General features: G+C 41.7%; 1 pseudogene; it reads left to right on the top strand.

Moving 5' to 3' along the window:
- Nucleotides 1-3361: 3361 nt before the first annotated feature.
- Nucleotides 3362-9612, top strand: LOC133381723 (zinc finger protein 208-like; annotated as a pseudogene).
- Nucleotides 9613-10226: the final 614 nt, after the last annotated feature.

The following is a 10226-nucleotide window of genomic DNA, read 5'->3' as shown; positions in this document are numbered from 1 at the left end:
TCTCCTTTTGGTTCTGCTTTTTGTGACCTTCGAGACTTTCTAAACCTCAAATGTCAATCATTGGTGACCCAAAGTGACCTGCTCTTTTAAAGCTTTTCCCTAACAAATACTGATGCCATTTTATGATTAATTGAAACCTATAGAAACCCTAAAGTTATAATCTCTGTTTAATCAGTACCTCTATATTGGCATTATATTAGCATTTAAAGCATCTTCCTTTCTTGCACGTGCGTCCCAGGTTACCTTCCTCAGTTTATCCAGGATGTCTCCCTTTCATCTCTGAAATTAGTTGGTCACTAGCCTTCCACATCACCTTCTTTCCAGGTTACCTTCCTCAATTTAGCTTTCTTGGAGCAAACCAGGATGTCTCCCTTTGCATCCTCCAGCTTGCTACTGTGCTTTGCATAGAGACATTTAAAATTTCTTGTAACGAATTCACTCTTGCTTGCATTCATTTGTAAAATATCCCCTATATATGATGAAGCTTCATCTCCTTTGAAACTAGATTTTATAGACTTTAAATGATTTGAACATTGACATGAAATCGAGCCTTCAGTGTCATCGGCCCAGTTCTCTGCAAAGCTCTGCCAACAGAGGTTCAGCAGGCGTCTTCTGTTTTAACTTCGAAGCGCCTGCTGAAAACCGTTCTGTTGCACCAGGCAGGCAATTAAGAGCATGCTCTTTTCACAACACTTGACCTTTGTTTTTATTGTATATTTGATGTTTTTAATTTATGGTGGTTGCCTTTTTTTAACGTGTTGTAAACTGCTTTGACGTTTCTAATGAAATAACGGTATACAAAGAGCCTATAAATGAATAAATTGATGTGATATCTCTGGAATCAGAACAGCTGGAGCTAAGTTATGCCTTCATGTGCTCCCTGTAGACTTCCCATCTGCATCCACTTTGGCACTGTGAGGATGCTGGAATAGATAGGCCTGTGGTCTGATCCAGCCAGGCTGTTCATATAAGGAGGGGGAATGGCATCCAGGTTGAAGTTTCCTTCCCATCTGCTGAGAAATCCCCCAAATTAAGATAGCTGGATTGGTTTCCACAGTGTCACTGAATTGAGGTTTTTGAACAGTTTCTTGTCCACAAGAGACATTTGGATCTACATGTCCCTGTGCTATTCATCTCCAGGAGATCTAAGATCGTTCTTTGTTTTGGAGAGAGGAGAATAATTTCAGTTCAGAACTAACTAGCTTATCTGTATCTTTGAAAGAAATGTCAAACCTGGGCTTAGTCTCTTGGCTGGAAGAACAAGATCTAATTGTACAGGGCTTTGATGAAGGGGAGAGATCAGTCGGGCATTCCCCTTACGGTTCAGAGCATCATTGCAAACTCGTGTAGTGTTGGTCTTTGGCCATCCCTGTCTTAGCTCAGCTAAGTTTAATCCCTTGAATCTTCAGGTGGAATTTAGAAGTGTCTTTATCTGAAAACCTGCAGCGCAGCTGCCAGCCAGTATTGACAGTACTGAGCTCGAGGGACCAGGGTCTGATTCAGTATATCACAACTTCATTTGTTCCTATATTCCTGTCTGACCGGCTCTTTTGACTGCAGTCAAATTATTAAGAATCAAGGAGAAGTGAGCTGTGCCCAGTTTGTCCTGTTCTGCAGTCTTGCTGCCCTTCTCTTCCCCCACACCCCACTTTTCATTGCATACTATTTTAGAAATATATATCACAGTTGTATGGCAGTAGGAGGAAACCCAGACAAATCTGGGCTTAGTGACATCAAGTGTTATATGGACCTGAAAGGAATTTGTGTTGCTGTGTGAGACTGCAGGATATTCAGGTAACCTTGCTTTCATCTGGCCATGCAAAGATAACGTAAAATCTTTATTACGGTCCAAGACCAGCGGTATAATTACGGATCCTCTGAATATCAGAGTGGAGATAGAATACAATACAGTATCATTGCAGTGAGAAAGCTAAAAAGCTAAAACCGGGTCCACATAGTAATCTAGCTAAAACCTTCATCTAATAGACATCGCATTAGGTCCCTCCTGTGAGCCATAGCAGCTGTGCAGAATGAGACGACCTCAGAGTGATCCGTGATTCTGAATCTGCCATTAAATATTGTAAAATCATAGCTTCTGGGCTCAGAGGAAGATTAGATAAAAGTGGAGAGATGAAGTTAAGGCGGAGATCTGAATAAAAAGGGCAGCAAAGTAGTACAAGGTTCACTGTCTCCACCGCATCTGCTCCACGGGGGCAAGTTCGATCATAATAATCGACTCCCCTGTATCTACCCTCCATTAGTGCCGAGGGCAGAACATTGAATCGTGCCAGGGTAAAAGCTCTCCTGAGTTTTGGGGTAGATAAACTTGAAATTTAAGTGGCCAAGTTACAGGAATTTACATTAATACTGCATTGTGAATAAGCAGCAACTAGGCTCATGTTGTTCTGATACTCAACATCTTTGAGGCGTTGGATGATTGTTGTTTTAGCAGTCGTATGGCCTAGGGCACCAATCGCTGGGAGCGAAAAACCGAGAGTTCCGAGTTTGTGAATCATTACCCGATGCCATTGAGATTGGAAGGAATCTTCCAAAGTTAATGGGGGCAATCCCGTAGGTAAAAATAGCAGCTTCATCCAGTAGTTACATTTTAATATCCAAGCGTGGGTCTCAATCAGAAGGGCACCTAATTCCAAGCGTAAGGTCACATTGGGGACACATCTCGGAGCGCCCAAAACGGACCTCATGAATTTAGATTGTACCCTCTCCAACCATGCATAATTGCCTCCACTACAAATTTGGGTCCCGTAAAGAAGTTGAGGAAGCACCTTGGCGTTGAATACCTGGACTGCTGCCGGAATGTACTGACCGCCCTTTGTATAAAAGAAGGTCAGTAAAGCTCTGGCTGATTTCTTTGCGGTCGTAGCAGACTGGACAAAATGCGCATTCCATGAACCTAAGGGATGGAATGCAATGCCAAGGTAACTGAAGGCGTTGACTTGGTCAATAACATGGTTGTCAATTTGCCAGTGGTGTTTATGTTTACTTTTGGCGAAAACTAAAACCTTGCATTTCGCACAGTTAATTCTCAAAAGTTCATCCACACAAAAGGAGGCAAGTTCTCTTAAGAGACGACGTAAGCCCACCTGCCTTTGGCATAACAGGGCAATGTCGTCGGCATATAGAAGACAGGTTAAGTGTCTCCTTGCCAAGACAGGAGGGTGAGAGTTTACTGCCGACAGGTGTTTTGTCAGCGAGTTTATATAGATATTGAATAGGGAGGGAGGGCCATGCAAAGATAAAAGGGGGAGAATAATGGAGATGTAAAAATAGAGAAGCAGATAATTGGGCTTCATCTGTGATGAAATGCTTTGTTTCTGCCTTGAAATTCCAATGTGGTTTTTTCAACCCTCTTCCCCCTCAGCAGGTGACCGGCAGAATGAGAATTATAGAAAACCACAGATGGTGCCACTGGTAATAGCCAAGACTGAGAGTCAAAAAGAGATATTTGGAAATCACAGGGGACCAAAAACGTCTGAAAGAAAGCAGCCAAAGAATGGGAGCAAGAAATCCTCTACTTGTCATAGTTTTCATCAAAGAACACACACCCGAGAAAAACCATTTAAATGCATGGAATGTGGAAAGAGCTTCAGTGTAAAAAATAGCCTTACTTCACATCACAGAACCCACACAGGGGAGAAACCATTTAAATGCAGGGAATGTGGAAAAAGCTTTACTCAGAACGATCATTTTACTTCACATCAAAGAACCCACACAGGAGAGAAACCTTTTAAATGCAGAGAGTGTGGAAAGAGCTTCAGTCTAAGCAGTAGCCTTAAATTACATCACCTTAAACACACAGGGGAGAAACCATTTAAATGCATGGTGTGTGGAAAGAGCTTCAGTCAGAGCAGTCACCTTACTTCGCATCAAATAACACACACAGGGGAGAAACCATTTAAATGCATGGAGTGTGGAAAGAGCTTCAGTCAGAGCAGTCACCTTACTTCGCATCAAATAACACACACAGGGGAGAAACCATTTAAATGCATGGAGTGTGGAAAGAGCTTCAGTCAGAGCAGTCACCTTACTTCGCATCAAATAACACACACAGGGGAGAAACCATTTAAATGCATGGAGTGTGGAAAGAGCTTCAGTCAGAGCGGTCAGCTTACTTTGCATCAAAGAACCCACACAGGGGAGAAGCCATTTACATGCAAAGAGTGTGGAAAGAGCTTCAGTCAGAGCAGCCACCTTATTTCGCATCGAAGAACCCATACAGGGGAGAAACCATTTAGATGCAGTGAGTGTGGAAGGAGCTTCAGTGTAAGCAGTAGCCTGAAATTACATCACCGAACACACACAGGGGAGAAACCATTTAAGTGCAGGGAGTGTTGACAAGGCTTTAGTCAGAGAAGTAAGCTTACTTCACATCAAAGAACACACACAGGGGAGAAACCATTTAAATGCATGGAGTGTGGACAGGGCTTTAGTCAGAGAAGTAAGCTTACTTTACATCAAAGAACCCACACAGGGGAGAAGCCATTTAAATGTAAGGAGTGTGGAAAGAGCTTCAGTCAGAGCGCTCACCTTACTTCGCATCAAAGAACCCATACAGGGGAGAAACCATTTAAATGCAGGGAGTGTGGAAAGAACTTCAGTCAGAGAAATAAGCTTACTTTGCATCAAAGAACCCATACAGGGGAGAAACAATTTAAATGCAGTGAGTGTGGAAAGAGCTTCAGTCAGAGCAGTGAGCTTACTTTGCATCAAAGAACCCACACAGGGGAGAAGCCATTTAAATGCAAAGAGTGTGGAAAGAGCTTCAGTCAGAGTGGTAGCCTTAGATTACATGGAAGAACACACACAGGGGAGAAACCATTTAAATGCAGTGAGTGCGGAAAGAGCTTCAGTGTACGCATTAGCCTGAAATTACATCACCAAACACACACAGGGGAGAAACTATTTAAATGCAAGGAGTGTGGACAGGGCTTTAGTCAGAGCAGTCACCTTACTTCACATCAAAGCACCCACACAGGGGAGAAACCATTTAAATGTAACGAGTGTGGAAAGAGCTTCAGTCAGAGCAGTAGCCTTACTGTACATGAAAGAACCCACACAGGTGAGAAACCATTTAAATGCAGGGAGTGTGGAAAGAGCTTCAGTCAGAGCAGTAGCCTTACTGTACATGAAAGAACCCATACAGGGGAGAAACCATTTAAATGCAGGGAGTGTGGAAAAAGCTTCAGTGTAAGCAGTAGCCTTGTTTTACATCACGGAACCCACACGGGAGAAACCATTTAAATGTAGTGAGTGGAAAGAGGTTCAGTCAGAACACACTTTGCATGAAAAAACACTGTGGAGTAACTTTTTTAATGTACGGAGTATGGAAAGAGATTCAATGAAAGCAGTAGGCTTACATCACAGGGGATACACAGGAGAAACAATTGAAATTTAGGGAGTATGGAAAGAACTTCAATGGGAGCTTTATTCTTCATCTTGCAGGCTACATAGATTAAAGCCCTATACAGGTTGGGGCCAGGATGCTTAAAAGATTATCTCACCTGTTATATATGCAGCCCATCACTGAAGTCTGCAGAAGATGGCCTCTTACGCATACCATCTCATTGGGAAGTCCACTGTGCATGATAGAGAAACATGGCCTTTTGTGTGGTGGCATCTACTTTTTTGAACTTCCTCCTGTTACATATCAAACACGTGTCTTTTTTTTGTGGTGCCTACAGAAGACCTTCCTTTTTCAACAAACCTTTTAAGGGCAGAGCTTTATTACTGTTTCTGTGGGATTTTAAAAGGTAAAGGTATCCCTGTACTTGTAGTGCGAGTCGTTTCCGACTCTTAGGGTGACGTCTTGCGACGTTTACTAGGCAGACCGTATATATGAGGTGGGACTGCCAGTTCCTTCCCCGGTCTTTCTTTACCCCCCAGCATATGCCGGGCACTCATTTTACTGACCACGGATGGATGGGAGGCTGAGTGGACCTCGACCCCTTTTACCGGAGATTCGACTTCCTCCTTCCCTTGGAATCGAACTGCAGACGTGAGCAGAGCTTCGGCTGCGTTACTGCCGCTTACCACTCTGCGTCACGGAGGGTCTGTGTGGGATTTTAAAATGTTTTTAATTGGTTTGCATATGAAATGTTTTTTTTATTGTTGGTATTTTTGAGATACTTTCTGGGAAGTGATTTATAAATGAAAATAAAATAATACTAGTCCTTGTTTCTAATGGTCTCCTTACTCAGTGTTTTCATATAGTTTAGTTTAGCATACCTTTGTTGATTTTATTGATTTTTAGTGTTTTTTAAATGTTGATTTTTTATTGACCATTTTAATGTACATTTTATATTCTTTATAAAATTCTTCTGCAGTGTACACATTTTATTAATATAAATAACTAAAAAATGTATTTTTGCGTATAATATGGTTTTTATTTTGCTTAGATGTTTTTTGTATTGGCTATTCTAACATCTTTCATAAAGTAAAATGAATTCACTAGTTTTCTGCTGATGTATTTTAAATACATTTTCCAAACTGATTTCACTCCGCAGTCTCATCTGGTCTCAGTGCTATTTCCTAGCAGGCAAATGAAGGACCTCACTGTCATCTGGTGCGCATAGAGAAAAGGAGTGAGAATTACGTTTTGTCAGTGGTCACATAGCCAAATGGCTTCACCAGGCAATAGAAGGGCCTTTAGGAAAGGCAGCAAAGCTGCAGAAAATCTCTGCTTAAATTATTGGGGGAGGCAGTTTGTTGGGATAGATAGTTCTGGGCCAGATATATGAATGGTTTGGTAACTTCAAACCAGTATACTGCCAGTATAGACAGTATTGAGCTAGAGGGACCAGTGGTCTGATTCAGTATATCACAGTTTCTTTTGTTCTTATATTTCTGTCTGCGCTCCTCTTTTGACTGCAGTCAAATTATGAAGAATCAAGGAGAAGTGAGCTGTGCCCAATTTGTCCTCTTCTGCAGATTTGCTGCCCTTCCCTTCCTCCTCACCCCACTTTTCATTGCATATTATTTTAGAAATATATATCACAGTTGTATGGCAGTAGGAGGAAATCCAGACAAATCTGGGCTTAGTGACATCAAGTGTTATATGTGTTTTAAATAGTTTTAAGTATTTACAATGTGTTTTAAATTGTTTTTAAAAGATCTGTTTGAACTTTGTATATTTGTTTTTACTGTTTTTAGGTACTGTCAACTGCCCAGAGAGCTTCGGCTATGGGGCAATATATAAATACAATCAGTCAATCAATCAATAAATATGGACCTGTTTCTGGTCAAAAGTAACTAGTTTTGTCTATTTCCTTCAAAGAGTCGGACCTCCATTCGTGTTGGGAAGAAAGAGAAGATGCCTTTATCCCAGATCCCAAAGAAGAGGCGACATCAACAGGTAGATGTTCAGCTGCGTTGTGAGGCCCTTTTTGGTTTGGGAATTGTAGGATTGTTCAGTTCCTGTGTGATATCATTCCTGGCAGATTAATTAACCCATCAGGGTGTGAGTTCTCCTGGAGGACGTCTTAGATGTCTTTAAGAACATAAGAAGAGCCTGTTGGATCAGGCCAATGGCCCCTCTAGTGCAGCATGCCTATGGGAAGCAAGCAGACAGGACCTGAATGCAACTGTTGCTCCCTCCTGCAGTTCCCAGCAACTGATATTTAGAAGTATCCTGTCCCTTACTGTCTGGGTCTTTTTGCTTTATGTACAGTTTCCTGTCCACAAGTGACATTTGGATATACATACCCTTGTGCTATTCAACTATAGGAGATCTAAGATCTTTCTTTGTTTTGGAGCAGGGAGAATAATTTCAGTTCAGAATTGATTAGTTTATCTGTATCTTTGAAAGAAATTTCAAAACTGTGCTCAGGTAATCATGGTTTCATCTGGGAATGCAAAGACAAAAGAGGAGGAATTATGGAAATGTAAAAATAAAGAAGCAGATAATTGGGCTTGATCTGTGATGAAATGCTTTGTTTTTGCCTTGAAATTCCAATTTTTTTTTCAACCCTCTTCCCCCTCAGCAGGTGACGGGCAGAAGAATGAGAATACTAAAGAACCGCAGATGGTGCCACTGGTAATAGCCAAGACTGAGAGTCAGAAAGAGATGTTTGGAAATCATGGGGGACCAAAAACATCTGAAATAAAGCAGGCAAAGAATGAGAGCAAGAACTCCTCTACTCCTCATACTTTTCATGCCAGAACACACACTGGAGAAAAACCATTTAAATGCATGGAGTGTGGAAAGAGCTTCAGTGTAAGCAGTAACCTTAAATTACATCACAGAACCTACACAGGGGACAAGCCATTTAAATGCAGGGAGTGTGGAATGAGCTTTAGTCAGAGCAGTAACCTTACATTACATGAAAGAACCCACACAGGGGAGAAACCATTTAAATGCAGGGAGTGTGGAAAGAGCTCCAGTGTAAAAAATAGCCTTACTTCACATCACAGAACGCACATAGGGGAGCAACCATTTAAAGGCAGGCAATGTGGAAAGAGCTTCAGTGGAAGTGGTAACCTTAAATTACACCACAGAACCCACACAGGGGAGCAACCATTTAAATGCAAAGAGTGTGGAAAGAGCTTCCGTCGGAATGATCACCGTACATTACATGAAAGAACCCACACAGGGGAGAAACCATTTAAATGCAAGGAGTGTGGAAAGAGCATCAGTCAAAATCGTCAACTTACTTTACATGAAAGAAACCACATGGGCGAGAAACCATTTAAATGCAAGGAGTGTGGAAAGAGCTTCCGTCGGAATTATCACCTTACATTACATGAAAGAACCCACACAGGGGAGAAACCATTTAAATGCAAGGAGTGTGGAAAGAGCTTCAGTCGAAATGATCACCTTACATTACATGAAAGAAACCAAACAGCCGAGAAACCATTTAAATGCAAGGAATGTGGAAAGAGCGTTAGGCAAAATTGTCACCTTACATTACATGAAAGAACACACACAGGGGAGAAAATATTGAAATGCAGAGAGTGTGGAAAGAGCTTCAGTCGGAGCAGTAGGCTTACACTACATGAAAGAACCCACACAGGGGAGAAACCATTTAAATGCAGAGAGTGTGGAAAGAGCTTCAATCATAGTGGTAACCTTAAAGTACATGAAAGAACCCACTTAGGCGAGAAACCATTTAAATGCAGGGAGTGTGGAAAGAACTTCAGTCGGAGCAGTGACCTTACTTCGCATCAAAGAACCCACACAGGAGAGAAACCATTTAAATGCAGAGAGTGTGGAAAGAGCTTCAGTCAGAGTGGTAACCTTAAAGTACATGAAAGAACCCACATTGGTGAGAAACCATTTAAATGCAGGGAGTGTGGAAAGAGCTTCAGTCGGAGCAGTCACCTTAGTTTGCATCAAAGAACCCATACCGGGGAGAAACCATTTAAGTGCAGGGAGTGTGGAAAGAGCTTCAATGTAAGCAGTCGCCTTAAATTACATCACAGAACGCACACAGGCGAGAAACCCTTTAAATGCAAGTAGTGTGGAAAGAGCTTCAGTCAAAATCATCAACTTACTTTACATGAAAGAACACACACGGGAGAAACCATTTAAATGCAGGATGTGGAAAGAGCTTCAGTCAGAGCAGTACACTTACAGTACATGAAAGAACCCACACAGGGGAGAAACCATTTAAATGCAAGGAGTGTGGAAAGAGCTTCCGTCAAAATTATCAACTTACATTACATGAAAGAAACCACACAGGTGAGAAACCATTTAAATGCAAGGAATGTGGAAAGAGCTTCAGTCAGAGCAGTACACTTACAGTACATGAAAGAAACCAGACGGGCGAGAAACCATTTAAATGCAAAGAGTGTGGAAAGAGCTTCAGTCAAAATTGTCAACTTACTTTACATGAAAGAACGCACACAGGGGAGAAACCATTTAAATGCAGAGAGTGTGGAAAGAGCTTCAGTCAGAGTGGTAACCTTAAAGTACATGAAAGAACCCACATAGGCGAGAAACCATTTAAGTGCAGGGAGTGTGGAATGAGCTTCAATGTAAGCAGTTGCCTTAAATTACATCACAGAACACACACAGGCGCGAAACCCTTTAAATGCATGGAGTGTGGACAGAGCTTTAGTCAGAGAAGTAAGCTTACTTCACATCAAAGAACCCACACAGGGGAGAAACCATTTAAATGCAAGGAGTGTGGAAAGAGCTTCAGTCAAAATCATCAACTTACTTTACACGAAAGAACCCACACAGGGGAGAAACCATTTAAATGCATGGT

Source organism: Rhineura floridana, chromosome 3 (assembly GCF_030035675.1).
Source record: "Rhineura floridana isolate rRhiFlo1 chromosome 3, rRhiFlo1.hap2, whole genome shotgun sequence".
Lineage (NCBI taxonomy): Eukaryota > Metazoa > Chordata > Lepidosauria > Squamata > Rhineuridae > Rhineura > Rhineura floridana.
The sequence above is the reverse complement of the archived record's forward strand: the minus strand, read 5'-3'. Positions and strand labels throughout refer to the sequence as shown.